Below are 17081 nucleotides of genomic sequence, written 5' to 3'. Positions count from 1 at the left end.
TGATCATCTCTCCCTCCCACAAGACATAGCACTAGTCCATTACATTGATGATATCATGCTGATTGGACCTAGTGAGCAAGAAGTAGCAATTGCACTAGACTTAGTGTTGAGGCATTTGCATGAGAGAGGGTGGGAGATAAACCCAACAAAAATGCAGGGGCCTTCCACCTCAGTGAAATTTCTAGGTGTCTAAAATAAAGGATAAGCTGTTGTATCTGGTCCCTCCTGTTACCACAAAAAGGGGCACAATACTTAGTTGGCCTCTTCGGATTTTAGAAACAATACATTCCTCATTTGGGTGTGCTATTCTGACCCGTTTACTAAGTGACCAGAAAAGCTGCTAGTTTTGAGTAGGGACCAGGACAAGAGGAAGCTCAGCAAAAGGTTCAGGCTGCTGTGCAATCTGCACTGCCACTTGGGTCATATGATCCAGCAGATCCAACTCAAACCCTTAGGATTTTGGAGCAAAGCCCTGCCATCCTCTGCAGATAACTACTCTCCTTTGAGAAACAGCTTTTGGCCTGATACTGGGCCTTAGTAGAGACCAGATGCTTAGTAGAGACTGAATGCTTAACCATGGGTCACCAGGTTACCATGAGACCTGATCTGGGTAATGTCTGACCTACAATTCCATAAAGTTGGGCATGCACAGAAGCACTCCACCATAAAGTGGAAGTATATACGAGATAGGACTCAAGTGTTTCCTGAAAGCACAAGTAAGTTGAATGGTGAAGTGGCCTAAGTAGCCATGGTCACTACTCCTGCCCCATTACCTTCTCTTTCCCAGCCCACAGCTTTGGCCTCTTGGGAGTCCCTTACAATTAGTTGACTGAGGAAGAGAAAACTCAGGCCTGGTTTACAGATGGTTCTGCACAATGTGCAGGTACTACCCAAAAGTGGACAGCTACAGCACAGCAGCCTCTTTCTGGGACATCCCTAAAGGACAGGGGTGAGGGCAAATCTTCACCGTGGGCAGAACTTCAAGCAGTGCACCTGGTTGTCATTTTGTTTGGAAGGAGAACTGGCTGGAGGTGCGCCTGTACACTGATTCATGGGCAGTTGCCAATGACTTGGCTGAATAGTCAGGGACTTGGAAGGAACATGATTGGAAAATTGGTGACAAAGAGGTCTGGGGAAAAGATATGTAGATGGACCTTTCTGAGTGGGCAAAAAACATAAAATATTTGTGTCCCACATGAATGCTCACCAAAGGGTGACTTCAGCATAGGAAGATTTTAATAATCAAGGGGATAAGATGACCTGCTCTGTGACTTGCACTCGGCCTCTTTCCCCATCCACTCCTCTCATAGCTGAATGGGTTCATGAACAAAGTGGCCATGGAGGTAGAGATGGAGGCTATGCATGGACTCAGAAACAAGGACTTCCCCTCACAAAGGCTGACTTGGCTACAGCCACTGCTGAGTGCCCAATATGCCAGCAGCAGAGACCCACGCTCAGCCCCCGATATGGCGCCACTCCCCGAGTGATCATACAGCTATCTGGTGGCAGGTTGATTACATTGGAGTATTCCATCATGGAAGGGGCAGTGGTTTTATCTAACTGGAATAGATACATATTCCGGATATGGGTTTTCCTTCCTTGCATGCAATGCTTCTTCCAAAACTACCATGGACTTACTAAATGTCTTATCTACTGCCATTGTATTCCACACAGCATTGCTTCTGATCAAGGAACACACTTCACAGCAAATGATGTGTGGGAATGGACACCTGCTCATGAAATTCACTAGGCTTTCCGTGTTCCCCATCATCCTGAAGCAGCTGGACTGATAAAACAGTGGAATGGCCTTTCGAAGATTCAATTATAGTGCCAGCTAGGTGGCAGTACCTTGGCAGGGCTGGGGCAATGTTCTCCAGGAGGCTGTGTATGCTTTAAATCAGTGTCCACTTTATCATGTTGTTTGTCCCGTAGCCAGGATGCATGAGTCCAGGAATCAAGGGGTGTAAATGGGAGTGGCACTATTCACTATCATTCCTAGTGATCCACTAGAAAAATTTTTGCTTCCTGTCCCTGCCACCTTAACCTCTGCTAGTCTATAAGTCTTGGTTCCAAAAGGAGTTCTTCCACCAGTGAAAACAACAATAATTGCATTGAACTGTTAAGTTAAGACTGCTACTTGGCCACTTTGGGCTCTTTTTTTCTTTTTTTAAGTGTGGATTATAGTTTATATTATACTTTAAACTCTCTCACACACAATTTTGTAAGTTATGACAAGATATATAATGGCCAGTATCTGTCATTGCAATGACATTCAGGACAATTCCAATGTCCCAAAAATTTCAACTTGTTACACTTATTTTTCCCATTTCCTTGCCCTCAGGAGTTCCTTTGGCCACTGCCACCACATCAATGATAAAATTACTTCCATTGCTAGAATAACAATAAGTCAATAGTAGAATAACAGTAAATCTACTCTAATCCATTGTTTATTCCTCACTGCTGAGGATCCTGGGATGATGATGCCCACTTCACCTCTAATTGAGAGGGGGGTTAAATCCCAATGGGCAAATAGGTGGTACTGTCTTGCTAGCAGTTTCAGACTCTCTCTGTTCCTTGGGATAGTCATTGTCCATCATCATTTCCTTGCTAGTTATCCTGGCACTTTGGGCTCCTTGTGCCTCTGAGTCAACAGGCAAAAAAAAAAAAAGGAATTACTATACTGGCTGGGGTGACTGATCCTGACTGTCAAGGGGAAATAGCACTGCACCAGCACGATAGAGGTAAAGAAGAGTTTGCCTGGAATATAGGAGATCCCCTGGGGCGTTTCTTAGTACTACTATACCCTATTATTAAAGTCAATGGAAAGTTGCAACAACCCAATCCTGACAGGACTAACCTGGCCCAGAATCTTCAGGAATGAAAGTTTGGGTCACCCCAACAGGCAAAGAACCACAGCCAGCCAGGGTGCTTGCTGAGGGTACAGGGAACATGGAAAAGGGTGGTGGGAAAAGGTAGTGATAAATACAACTTGACCATGTGACCAGTTACAGAAAAAAGAACTGTAATAGTCATGAATATTTCTTCTTTGTTTTGTTATGAGTATATTTGTATATGTACATAAAACTAATATCTTTGTTTTCTTCCCTAACCTTTCCCCTTATCATATTATCATATGATATAAGTTGTATTAGTTTCATGTCATAGTATTTAAGGATGTCAAGATTAAGAGTGAATATTACCCAAGGACTTGCACCCTATTCTGGAGGGATTTAGTGCATTTCTGATTGCACAGAGGTGAGTTGAATATCGTTAGGCAGAAATATGTATAAACTATATATATGTATAGTTTTTATTTAGAGACTATGTTTGGTTTAAGGTGATACATATGGCTACCAAGTTGACAAGGGGTGTACCATGATGGTTAAGCTAATGTGTCACCCTGACCAGGTAATGATACCCAGTTGTTTGGTCAAGCAAGCACTGGGCTAATTGTAAATACAAGGGTATTTCACACTTTAATCATCAGTAAACTGATAGCATAGATGGCTGATTACATCTACGATCAACTGAGGAGATTGCTGTCAGCAATGAGTGACATCTCATCCAACCAGCTGAAGGCCTTAAAAGCAGAAGTTGATTTCAACATTCAGAGAGAGAATTCCCATCTCTAATTCAGACAGCCAAAGTCTCCTGGGAAACTCATCAAGGACCTCCATTGGAGCCCCTAGTTTGCAGCCTGTCCTATGGAATTTGGACTTGTGCATCTCTCCCTCCCCGCCCCAGTAGCATGAGACAATTTTATAAAATCTCATACTATTTACAGATATCTCCTGTCAACAGTGTTTCCCTAGAGAACCCTGACTAGTACACTGATTTAATGTTTGGTAATCTCTCTCTAGTAAGAAATTAAGCTAAAGGTTTTTTCCTAGCAAGAAAATACAGAATTAAATGATTTTTAAAATTATATTAAAGCAAAACAGTGCTTTAAAAAATGCTTATACTTTACATTTTAACCATTTCAAAGCAAATGTACTTCAAAATCAAAACTTCCTTTGTCAATTCTGTAATGGAAAAACAGTCCTAATTTTTGCCACATAGTTCATTCTACTTGTCATTAATTATCCTTTCTATACATAAGACTGTACTTTTCTTTCCTTTGTATTTTTTGCTCCTAGCACTCTGACTGTATAGAGCCCCATTTCAAAGAGCGCAGCGTTTTCTTACTGTCTCCTTTCCTGTCATCAACTTCACTTCCCTCTGATCATATTTACTTGTTCATTTGTGCGTTGAATCAATATGTATTGATAATCTCCCGTGTTCCGGCAGCTGTTTCAGTTTCAAGGTCACTTTTTTGACAATGTTCCTTCCTCTCTGACCCATAAAAGCTGCAACATTGACCCAAAGCTGCAGGCCTAGCCATCCTTGGGTTTCCTGAACACTCTCCTTCAGCCCAATAGGGGCGTTGTCTTCCTGCTACAATTCCTACAATTCTCAGCCCCTGATTTCTATTTGTCCTTGGTTAAGTGCCCTTCCTTCCCATTTTTGTTCCTCCCCTTATAAAGTCTGACAGCATCAGAGAATTTCCTGTGCAGACTCTAGTTTCATTAGCTCCCTTCCCTTTTTCTTCTGTATCAGGATCACTTCAATTGCAGATTCAGAGTGACATTTCTGAGACAGTCTCAACCCCCTGGAGACATCTTTCATTCCAAAATCTCTGATCGAGACCTCTGGCCTCTCTCTCCCCTATCTCTCCTCTGATCGTTGGAAAATCTGCTTCCCTAAAGTTTATAATGCATATTTTATCTCCAAAACTTCCCCAGTCCTTGGCTATCATGAACTCAAAGACAGATGTTGGACAGGAAGGCATGAGTTTGGATCCTGGTGACTTCTTGGCTATTTTACTTCACCAATTCCTTTTACCTGATTTCTGTTTACCTCTGACAGCTTTTAAAAAGAGGTTAAGAATAATTTTACAAATCATTTTTTCCAAAGATGGATGCACCAGTAAATAAATATATATGCCCCGTTCCACAAGATTTTCTTACAATGTGATGTTGACACTCCCCTATCTCAGCAGGCAGAAGAATGTTGTGCAATTTCTGAGACTAAGCCATAAAAGGCAACACAGCTCCTGCCTGGCTTTCTCTATCAGGACATGTGTCTTTGAATAGGGTGGCCAGAATTAGCAAATAAAACTACAACCACCCAGTTAAATTTAAATCAGCCAACCCTCAGAACCATGAGAGAAGGTTATAATGGATGATTATTTTCTGAAGTCATTAACTTTAGGGATTATTTGTTATGTGGCAAAGATAACTAAGTCAATTACTAATACTCCATAGAGTTATTGCATTGTTGACAGAAAATAAAATAAAAAGTCCTAGCATGGCATCTGGAGCAAATACATCTTAATTCTCTTTCTCTATGAAAAAACAAACAAACAAATAAAAAAGCATCCCATATCTATACGACTCAGGTCACCTCATGGTCTCTTCCTCCAAACTACTTTCATTTCTACTTAACTGGTTTGTCTTTATTGGCCATAACTGGATCCTGAGGGTACCAAATGGCTCCTCTAAATATATTCTCAAATTACTAGAAGATTAAACATATAGCAAAGTAAGAATTGTCAGGTACTCTGTCTTTAGCTAGGAGACTTGCTAGTGTGATGTGGAGAGCTGAAGTTCCCTCAATGCTAATTCTCATGTCCCTGGGCCAATTCTGTGATTGGCTTTGGGAATCTTTTTTTCTGATCTATAATGTGACTATTATGTACCCCCAAAATCACTTCCGTTCTTGCCTTTCACCCTGGTGCAAAAACTCTGCTATGCTCCCTTACATGGTGAAAGGAACTTTGAGGTGTGATTAAGGTAGGGATCTTGAGATACGTATGTTATCCTGAATTATCAGGGCAGGTTACTATAATCACAAGGGTTCTTATAAAAGACAATGCACGCAAAGGTCTGAGTGATGCAGGGCCACAAGCCAAGGAAAGTGGGCAGTCTCTAGAAGCTAGAAAAAGCAAAGAAATGAATTCTCCCCTAAAGCCTCCATAAGGGAAGTAGCCCTGCCAAAACCTTGATTTTAGCCCACTGAGAATGATTTGGAGTTTCTGATTTCCTGAACTGTAAAGGAATACATTCACATTGCTTTAAGCCAAGAAATTCAGACCTCTGTGAGTCTTCTGATGTTATCCTTGGAGAGAGGGGGCCTCTCTAGCCCTGTTCAGCCAGGAAGCCCATTCACCTGTTAGACATGTATTTGTTAATAAGTATTACCTCCCCTTCTTTCCTAAACAGTTTGAGATGGCAAATTAGGAAATAGACTCACTATTTTTATTTGACCCAAATGAGTTACAGTTTTCAGCAAAAAGGGGAGTGGCAATTCATATGAAGATGGAATATATCTAGGAAGAAGAGAAATAGCCAGATTCAAGCCCATTGTGCCTGCAAGTCCAGGGTTCTTGCAGTGTGAAAACTGCCTCTGGTTTGTAGCAAGAAAAACATAAGATACCCATCAGTGGTAGAGACTGCTCGTTTTCACCAAACCCATCTCCTCTTCTCCTGGGCACCACAAAACTGCATTTCCCAGACCACCTTGCAGCTGGGTGTGGCCTTGTGACTGAAGTCCAGCCAATGGAAGGTGAGTAGATGATGCATGCCATGTCCAAGACTGACTCTCCCCCAAAGCACCCATGCATGTTACCCCATGTTCTTCACCTTCCTATTGGCCTGATGCAGATAATCCTGGCAACACTGGTAGCCACATGTTGAGGATACCACAAAATGGAATGATTCAGGATCCCTGAATTTTAGCTTACAAGAAAATTACTGGCCAATCAGAAATGTCTGTTTTGAACTTTATATGAGAGAGAAATTAACTTCTATTGTGTTAACCATTATACATTTCAGTCAACACAAAATGCAGATCCTCAATATTTTGGCTAGGCACTGCCTGTTTTGCAGACAAGCATACCATGCGATTGATGCCATATGTAAGAAGCTGATTGGGGCTTAAGTTTCACTACAAATGGATGCAATAGGTTTTATAAACATGCCTGGAAAAAAATGGTTCTTTGCAGATATTCCTGGCTCAGCCCCTTTAAAGCCAATGCTGTTGGAACAAATGCTTCTCTTAACACATTACATAATTTGTATGAACGAAAACAGCGCAGTTTTAATATTTTCACTGTGGTCTAAAATTGAATGAGGAAATCATTCAACACCCGTTGACTATCAAAACATAACTCTCTGGATGCAGCCATCCAACATTCTTTGGTGACCATGCGGGAACATCAATCCAGGAGTGAATGTTTGAGTACTTTTATCTCTGGACCTAAGATTAGAGTGACTTACCATCCCAGTTTGCCTGGGACTGAGGGAATTCCCTGGGTGTGGAACTTTCCATTTTAAGAGCAGGGCAGTCCTGGACAAACTGGGAAGAGGTGGTCACCCTTTTGAGATAAGAGGCTGCTAGAAGCAAGTCTACCTATATGGCGGGAAACCCAGCAGAGAACACATTTCTCTCTTGTACAACAGAGTGGGCAGCTCATAGCAAATACTGCGATGTCAGACCTGGGGTAATGCCGCAGAGCGCAGGTGTATGTAGAGGCAGAAAGCAGGGACTCTAACAGGAAGCAACCACTAGGGTAGAGAGTGTCGTGGGGAGGAGAGCTACCACTTGCTCTTCTGCCCTGGAGTGTCCTTGTCACCCTGCTCTCACAGGAACACTTGCCATTAGATTAACCCACATGGTTCCTATGGTAATGGGTTGTGAATTCATCTGTGTGGCTTCAGTCCCATGGAGGTACCCGCCCCACCTCAGGGACTTGCCCGTCTCTTTGAGACTAACTTCCAGGAGTGGAAGAAGCTGACAATTACTCTAATGCAAATCAGGTCAGGCCTCATGATGTGACGCAGTGCTTCCCATTTCCCTTGCCTATACCACTGATACCATTTTGATCACATCCCCATACTCCCTACACTAGTATTTACCACAGATTTTTCTTCATATTGCTTTGCTTTTTAAACTCATGTAATTCTATTCTAAAAGAAAACTTATATGTATGACCAACACAACTGGAAAACTATTATCACAATAGCAATATGACATAACCATTTTAAAAATAAGTGCAATGAAAGCAAACAATATTAAGATTTTGATACTACAATTTTAGGTGGAAAGCTCCAAGTCTAAGTTCTGTCTTGATTAAAATAGGACATTAATGGGAATTCTGTACATTATTCATGATTGTTTTGTAAATTCACAAGTTCTCTAATAATTTTCTTTTTTAATTTAAGGGACATTAGCAGAAGTTAGAGAGGTACTATAGACGAGTCACACCACATTGAGAATTTCTCCTTAGTTAACAGAAAGAGAATTGGAAAAGAATATAGTGTTCTTTGAGAGTCACTGTTATGCAACCTCATATCTTGCACAACCAAAAATCATCTCACAATCAGTCAGTGGACAACTTGATTTCACTTTAAATGATCAATCATTGGACAATTTGATTTCACTGTAAATGAATTATCTCAAATGGATTTCAATTCCTTCTCTCTCTAGAAAGCATATATCCCCACTGAACAACATAATTATCCCATACCTTTTCTTCTCTGCTCTCCCCAGGCCTCAGTTCTCCTGCTGATCTTGCTTCACATGTATTTTAAAAATAAAAGCAATCAGTCAGAAATGTCCTTATGTTTCCACCCCTAAATCTCTGTGCCTTTTTGCATTGATACACACCTTCTCCTTCCTCTCTTCCGTTACCATGGAGCAAGCGCCCATCTGCCTATCAAATGCCAATCTCTCAACAGGTTCCCTGGCTCCAGTTCCTCCGGCCTCTCCTGGGCTTTGCTACTGTGGCCCACTCTCCCTCTCCCTCTCCCTCTCCCTCTCCCTCTCCCTCTCCCTCTCCCTCTCCCTCTCCCTCTCCCTCTCCCTCTCCCTCTCCCTCTCCCTCTCCTTCTTCCTCTCTCTCTCCTTCTCCCTCTCCTGCTTCATCTGTCCAAGATGAACTTGGGATTTTCCTTTCACACTTGATACTCCCTATTCTTCTTTGCTTCAGTAAACAGGATCACCCAATGGCCTATACCAAAAACCTGGGAGTAATGCTTGATTCTCTCCCTCACGTCTTTTATGGGTTTTTAAAAAAAGATTTTGCAAGGTAAAACACATGTAAAAATAAGTGTTTAATCCTAAAACATAAAAAAGCACTTTTTTCCCCCAATTTGCCCAGAGCTTTGGTTCACAACCAGTCAGTTCTGAAAGTTGCGGAATTCCTTAGTTTGAAAAACTGTTCATATTGACCTACCTAAGGAGGGAATTGACACACACCAAAAAATAAAAACCCAAAAAAAAACTATTAATATTCCTAGGAAGGAAAAATGAGAGGGATCTGAGCCCATGAAGAGAAAGGTATCTCTCAAGGTAGGTTGGAACATAGGCATGTACTTCGTTGCTTAGGCCCAAGTTTGGAGTCAGGTGGTCTGAGATCTTATTGCAAGCCACCATATACTTGCTATGACTTTTTACAAGCAACTCAACATCTCAGTGTCCCTATGTACCTTCAGCTCCTCTTTCTTCAGGGTCTCTATAAAAAATGAGATAACTTCCAAGGTATTACACTCTTTGATTTTGAAGAGAAGGGTCACATACACAAATTCAGCTCAATATAGTAGACCTCTGGCACTGAGCAATGAGACATATGTATGCCCTGCAAGTGTAGCCTTAATGAGGTGAATTGTCATTTTAATATATGCTAAATCAAGTATTTAAGAAAATTTTAATGTAATAATTTTAGACTACTTTCTGTAAATTATTCCTTCTTTCCATTTAGAGGACTTAGCATGTCAAAATTAATAATTCCTATCTTGTTAAACACCATCATAAATTTTTAGATTTTTTAAAAGATAATAGATTCAATCAACAGCAGTTGATTAAATGGTTAATGTTTATAACCTGGTAGATGGCATTTCTGAGACTTTTACGCGCTTATTCATTTGTAATTACCTTCCTAAGCCAGCCTTTAGGATGGACTTTTAACATTCGTCAAGGAGTTTGCTGTTTCAAGGCTGGACATTTTTCATGCTTTAGGGGATTTGCCTGAGGTGCCTACAGAAGATGTAGCACTGCTTGTTAAAGGAATTTCACAGTTTTTCCCCACTGGTTATCCCAGTTTGCCCTTTTCCCTTTTTCTTTCAAGTTTTTAGTGTTTAGATTTATTCCCCACTTATGGATAAAATGTCACATTGATTAAAAGTTGTATTCCTAGAGAGGAAGGTTTTGATCACCATGGTAGAGTGTTCTTGACTTATATTTACTTTTGTCACTCACTCAGCTCTGGCCCAGCTTTCTGGTATGATCTGAACTTGACCTTGAGACAATGACATCTGAGCATGTTATTATTTTAATATCGAGCCAGAACGGTGGCCACAATAGCCATAATTGTGTCCAAATAGTCTTGATATTTAACAATGTCAAACAAAACACTCAAGGGTACATTGTGCTGGTTGTGTTGGTGAAACTGAATTTGATGACATTGGCTGCTCTTTCTAGCAAGTGTAATTGATTAATTTTTATTCTGAGGTTTTGCTCTTTTAAGTGGCTGTGTAGGAGCATTTTACTTTTCAGCCTTGTAGAATCTCTATATTCATATGAAGTGGATGATCATTTTAATAACCTGGTTGTTTCCATTTTGGCTAAAGAAAGAGACTTGTTTCCAAAATCTTCAAAGAATTTGGTACATTCCACCCAGGCATGGTAGCTACAAGTGTCACCTTAATAAAGTGAATTGTCATTATAATGATTTGTTTGTTTTCAGACTTTGGCATTGGAAGAATGCCAAAGAACATACCACCATTATTGTTTAAAACAAAACAAAACAATATTTCCTGGAGTCATCATAAGGATGTATTTCATTTCATGGTTTTAGATTTTAATAATTTTGAGTAAAATTATTGTTGCACAGTCCCACACTGATCCATGCAGTGCAAAAGGTACACAGACCAAATATTTTAAATATTTCGAAAGGAAAGCAGTTTAAGCCAATGACTGGGTTTATATTTGTGAAACACAAATTTAAAATTCCCACAGAATCTTAAGTGCTTTGCTGATCAAAATAATGGCCACAATAAGTAGGTTAAGAAACCACTTGTACTAAATTGATGACTTAATTTCCCTTTTGTAATAATGTCTCCCATGCTAACACCAGGAAGTATGTCACAAGCTTTTATTTTGTTTATATTTGAGGTATTCCATACAATAGCAAGTTGGAAACATATTTTATTGGGAGGAAGAGTCATCTATTCCTTTCCGGAAAACTCAAACCAAGATAAATTCAAAGTTGCCCAAAATAACTGTTCTGTAGATTATAAACAAGTCCTGGAATTCTATGGCATGGATCATCCACGTTTTTGTAATAAGTTATTGGAAACTCTAAAATGTTGGAGGATGAGGATGGTTGGGGGCACTGGTCTGGAAGGTGGGTAGGTAGCAGTGAGCAGGGGCAGGCTCTGACAGGGTAGTGGGTGTGTAGGGAGGAAGGATTAAACCAACACAGATTCCAGACAAAGAAGCAGGTGGCTGCATTTCCACCTCTCATCAGTGGCAAACAAAATAAACAATACACCAAGCTGGGGTCTCCCAGAGAGGCAACAGGCTGGACACTGCTGTTCAGTCAATGTCCTTGACACATCAGGCAGCCCTTGACCCAGACCAAGTGCCTAAAACACTGCCCCAGGAGTGCATCACCAACTAGCCAAACTCACTTTTTAAAAATTAATGGCATTTAATTTTCCTGAATATAAAACTAATATGCATTATAGGAAAAGCACAGAGAAGAATCAAATTACCTATAATCATCCTGCTTTGAAATAATCACTGCTAACATTTTAGTTATTTTCCTTACAATAGTTTTCTATACAGACACAGTTATAACAAAATTGGGACCAGGCTGAATATTCAGTTTTGCATCCTGCTTTTTCACTTAACATAATATTGTGGGCATTTATCTGTGTCGTTAAAAAGCATGCTTAGAAACCCGAATTTTAATGGCTGCATAATAGTCATTCATAAGGATGTGCCATGATTAATTTAATCATATCTCTGCTTTGGGCATTGGATTGTTTTCAAACTTTGCATTATTATGAATAGATCTGTGATAAGCATTCTTCCTAACTTATTCTTAACAACCCAGGGGGTAATTTTTTCAGTGTGGGTGGAATTGCCAAGATGGCAAAAAAATATGATGGTACCACATACTTAGGAAAAAGTTTCAAAAGGGTGTGTCCATCGAGGGCTTAGGCCCCTGTGGGGCACAAATGGCCTTATTTCACTGAAGATCTTTGTCTTGAAAACCCTATGCTGGCAACACAGATCAGTCCCAATAGTTTCCTCCTGTCCAGTTTCCAAGTCTCATCTCCACACGGGCACGACCTTGCCCATGAGGCTGGGTAGCATTTGCCAGATGTTCAGGGTGGATGATGAAGGCCCAAATGATGAAGGAAGGATGGACAGATGGACACCAGAGTGCTTTCCACACAGATCATCTGGTGGCCTGGAACAGATGCTGATTCAAAATAAAAAGCCCAATTAAGCAGGGGGTTACTACAAGGCAAAGGGGTTCCCTCCTGGGACCCTGGTGCAGGAAGTTCAGCAGGGCTCCGGGGACCTGGAAAGCGTCAGGCCAGTACCCTCTGCCCGGCCCTCTCGGAGGCAGCGTGGGCTGGTCTCTGCCTCTCCCCGCACGTCTGCTCCTCCCTCTGCTCCCCACACCTACCCGAAGCCTCTGGCTTCCCAGGGTACAAGCCCAGGCCTCATCTTCACGTGACCTTAAGGCCCTAGGGGCCGCCATTAGACCCCAGCTTCTGTCCCCTCACTCTGGCTGAGGATTTGTCCTCTGAGCTCCTGAGGGCGGGTCACATAAGGCAAAGCCTGCCGAATTGGCCCTGCCTTCTGCCAGGGCCATGGGTGGGGAGTAACCTCCCCTAAGGGCGTCCAGGATGGGGGCAAGGCGGCTATGCTGAGCATACAGAGGAAAATTTCAACTTTTCAACAATCTAGTGTTGCGATCTTTATTACCCCCATTCCACAAATACCCAAAGGCATCATGCAGTTGATACCATTTGGTCTTTTCGAACAGAACAGCGTGGCTGTCGTGTTCAGAAGGCATTGCCTGATGTCTGTGTGGCAGTGACCAGGAACACTTACTGAACTTGTGCCTGCACCTCACTTCCAAAGGCTGAATACCGGGTCAAGGCAAACTTGCTGGTGTCACTGCTGTTAAGTGCAAGCCACGCTCTCTGCCTGCCTTTTCATTTGGAGCAAAAGGAAAAATAACAATCACATTATTATAAAAAGACTCAGAACTTGGGGAAACCAACAGTGCCATGTTTAAGAGCACAGTCACCAGGGTCAGGCTCTGTTGAACTCAAATACACTCGTGAAATGCTAGATTTTCATCATTATTTACAGGTTAATGACAACCTGTAATCTTGCAATTGGGACAAAATCCTGTTGCAGGCCATTTCCTTTGTTTGGAATGGCTATCAAGGAGAAGTCAAGAATTTTCTCACTGCTCATCCCAGCCCCTGAGTCTTTGGATGACATATCTGTTTAAATACTGTTCCAATGAATGGGGGAAAAGTGCCCATTCTCCAGCAGTCCACCCGGAAGGCGAGGGCAGGCCTGGCTTTCTTGGTCAGACGATGATAGATCTGACCAAAGACCCTTTCCCCTTGGATGGTGTTTTTGGAGGAGCATCTTGTGAAGGATAAAATGGCAGAGGTAAATCATCAGAGAGTAAGAAAAATTAGAGATCGCACCTATTCATAGGACCAGATAGAGGATATAATTTCCCAAGAATGGGGGAATTGAGGTGGGATGGTATTTTGTATTCAGTTTATTACTATGTCTTTTTTAAAAATTAATAGATGATTATTTAGAGTAGTTTTAGGTTTACAGAAAAATTGAGCAGATAGTATAGAGAGTTCCCAGATATCCCCCACCTAAATTTCCCTTACTATTAACATCTTGCATTAGTGTGGTACATTTATCACAATTGATGAACCATTATTGATAATGAAAGTTTGCAGTTTGCACTAAGCTTCCCTCTCTGTGGTTACACTCTTGTAGGTTTTGACAAAAGCCTGAGACCATGTATCCGCCATTATAGTATCATACAGTAGGTAGAGTTCTACCACCCGAAAGCCCCCCCACGTTCCACCCATTCCTCCCTCCTCTCCTGCCTCTGCGCCCCTAGCAACCACTGACCTTTTTACCTTTTCTGTAGTTTTTCCACCGTATCTTTTTTTTTCATGAATTTCTGGAATGATAGGAACACAGGTCAGATGGGATTATAAGAGTGATGGCCTGAGTTTGTTGAGTCCTTCCTTACTTTATGACCTGTACCTCTCAAGCATTTTACAAACATTAGCTCACCTAATTCCCATGATAAGGTAGGAGCTGTTGTTATCTCATTTTAAGGACTGAGGAAATTAAGGCTAAGAGAACTGGATAACCCAATTTTGGTCACACAACAAGGAGGGGCGAGCCCAAGACTAGAACCCAGGCAGGCTATAGAGACGGAGCTTAATCTCTGCCCTGCTCAACCTCCCCAATTTCTGACTGTTCTAAAATGAGCTCCATGGCCATTTTACCTCTTGAACCAAAATGTCAGAACTTACTATTATTATCACAGATTTGCTTCATTGGTCTTAAAAATCTGAAAGTCTATTTAGAGCACAACATGTACATTGGGGGGAGAGGGAACCCATTCTTCTTTGTGTTTTTTAATCAAGTTGCCTAACTTTTTTCTTCTAAGGGAATGAACTAGCCTGTTCTGAAAGCTGAACTGCGTTAGGGAAGCCAAACTGCCACAGGGAATGTGTCCAGGAGAAGAGAATCGAAAGTTAAAAAGTATTACTCCGTGGCTTTCTCAGGGGTCTCAAGAAGAATCTAAGACTGATCACAGGTCCCACTGTCGCTGAATTCCAAGATGTTTTAGCTGGTTTATCAATGAGAAAGAATAAATAGACAAACAAAATAGCTGATGAGCAAAAGACACCTTTCCTGGCCAACCGACAACTGAGGCTCAAGGAGTGGTGCGATCAACTCACTTAATGCTGACAACACCCCATTTTACACACAGGGAGACTGAGGCACAGGACTTTAAGATAACTTGCCTCAAGTCATATGCACATCTAGTGAGTTAGGCCAGGAATTGACCCTGGTGGTTTGACCCTAGAGGACACAATCTAAACTACTGCACTATTCTACTAGCAAGGACAGAGTGTCAACAAACTCCAGGCACAAATGTGAATAAGAGACCAGGGGACAAGGCCATGCTCTGCTTATACGAGGAGCAACCCGGGTAGGAGGCAGGAGTGACTTCTGTCCCCATTTAACAGATGAGGAATCTGAGGTGTGGAGATGGTTAGGTCATCTATCAGGCCCCACATCCAATGTACCCCATTCTGCCTGACTCACCAATCCTAGGTTTTCCCAGGTGTCCCTGACATGGTTTGAAAATTATTGGAAAAGATAGGGCTCTCCACATTTCCCAGAGGCGGAACAGGCCCCGGCTGCCAGAGGTGATTACTGGTTTTTATAACTTTAATATGCCAGCCCTTCTTAATTGTGGAGGGTGTGATTGCTTCACCTCTTTCCCACAGACCAAGAGGCCAGTAGTAAGCAGCCATGGCTGGAAGGCTCTGAGCATGGCTAAGGTCAATGAGCCGAGCAGTTCCATTCTCAGTCCCACGTTTCTGAAATACAAGATTCCATCTTGGGAGGAGAAAATTATGAAGCTACAGAAAAATGTTGAAAATGGGACTCTACCGACATGGAAGGCTTACTCAGGATTTTTTAAGTTAGACACTGTGGGAAACAGTGGCAGATGGGGGAACATATTGCCGGGATTGGACCACACAAGCGCCAGCACCGTGTAACTTGGACCAACCAGAGGAAAATCACAGGCTCCAAAATAGCTTAAATGCAACTGGAAAAAAATGTGAAATAATTTGTTGTGGTCAAGTGCATTTAAACTTGTCACACACACTAATGAGTTCAAGATATCCGAGGAAATAGACCTCCAGCTAAATATGGCTGCAGCCTGGGGCAGAAAGCAGCAGGGCTTCCCAAAAGAAGAATTCAGGGGCAACAAGGGCTCAGGGACTTACTTCTAGGAAAGGGTTATCTGGGATGGCCCAGGGAGGAGTGACGCGGTCAGGCACAGAGGCTAGACGAGTAAAAGCGATGCTCTGATGCCAGCCTGCAAGTCTGGTCATGCTGGCTTCTCGTCATTCATCGCCCCCGTCCCAGCGCCTTCCTGAGCCAGAAGCTCACCTTTCGCCTGCTGCCAGGCCCAGCGTACATCTGCCGTCCAGTGACTCTCCTGCTCAAAAACCTCCAGGGACTCCCCACTTCCTGCAGAACAAACCACCACCTCCTAGCTTAGTCCCACGGGCCTTCCAAAACCACGTACCACAGCTGCCAGGCCATTTTTACTGTTTCCAAATCATACTGGATGAAGACATACGTCCTCCAGAGCAGCAAGCATGCGTGACAGATTCTCAGTCAATGTTTGCTGAATCGGTACCTCCAAGTTCACATGCATTGGAGCCAAAAGACCTGAGTTGGAATTTCAACTCCACAGCTTAATTACTCTGTGATCTTGGTTATGTTACCTAACCTCTCTGAGCCCCATTTTCTATAACAGCAAATGGGGGAAGCAGCTGTGGCTCAAGTGATAGAGCTTCTGCCTACCAGATGGGAGGACCTGGGTTTGATCCGTGGGACCTCCTGATGAAAAAGAAGAAGAGAAAGTGTGCCCATGTGGCAAGTCAGTGCCTGCATGAGTGCCCATGTGGTGAGCCAGTTACCCACACAAGTGAGACACGCAGCAAGATGATGACATATCAAAAGAGAGACAAGAGGAGAGTCCAGGTGAAGCACAGTGGAAACCAGGAACTGAGGTGGTGCAATTGGCAGGGAACCTCTCTCCCCATCAGGGGTCTGCAGGATCAAATCCCGGTGAATCCTAGAGGAGAGAAAATGAGAAGAGAAGACAATGCAGACAGCAAAAACAGCAGGGCAGGAGGAAGGGAAGGGGGGAAATAAAT

The sequence above is a fragment of the Dasypus novemcinctus genome, chromosome 6 (genome assembly GCF_030445035.2).
Source record: "Dasypus novemcinctus isolate mDasNov1 chromosome 6, mDasNov1.1.hap2, whole genome shotgun sequence".
NCBI lineage: Eukaryota > Metazoa > Chordata > Mammalia > Cingulata > Dasypodidae > Dasypus > Dasypus novemcinctus.
The sequence above is the reverse complement of the archived record's forward strand: the minus strand, read 5'-3'. Positions refer to the sequence as shown.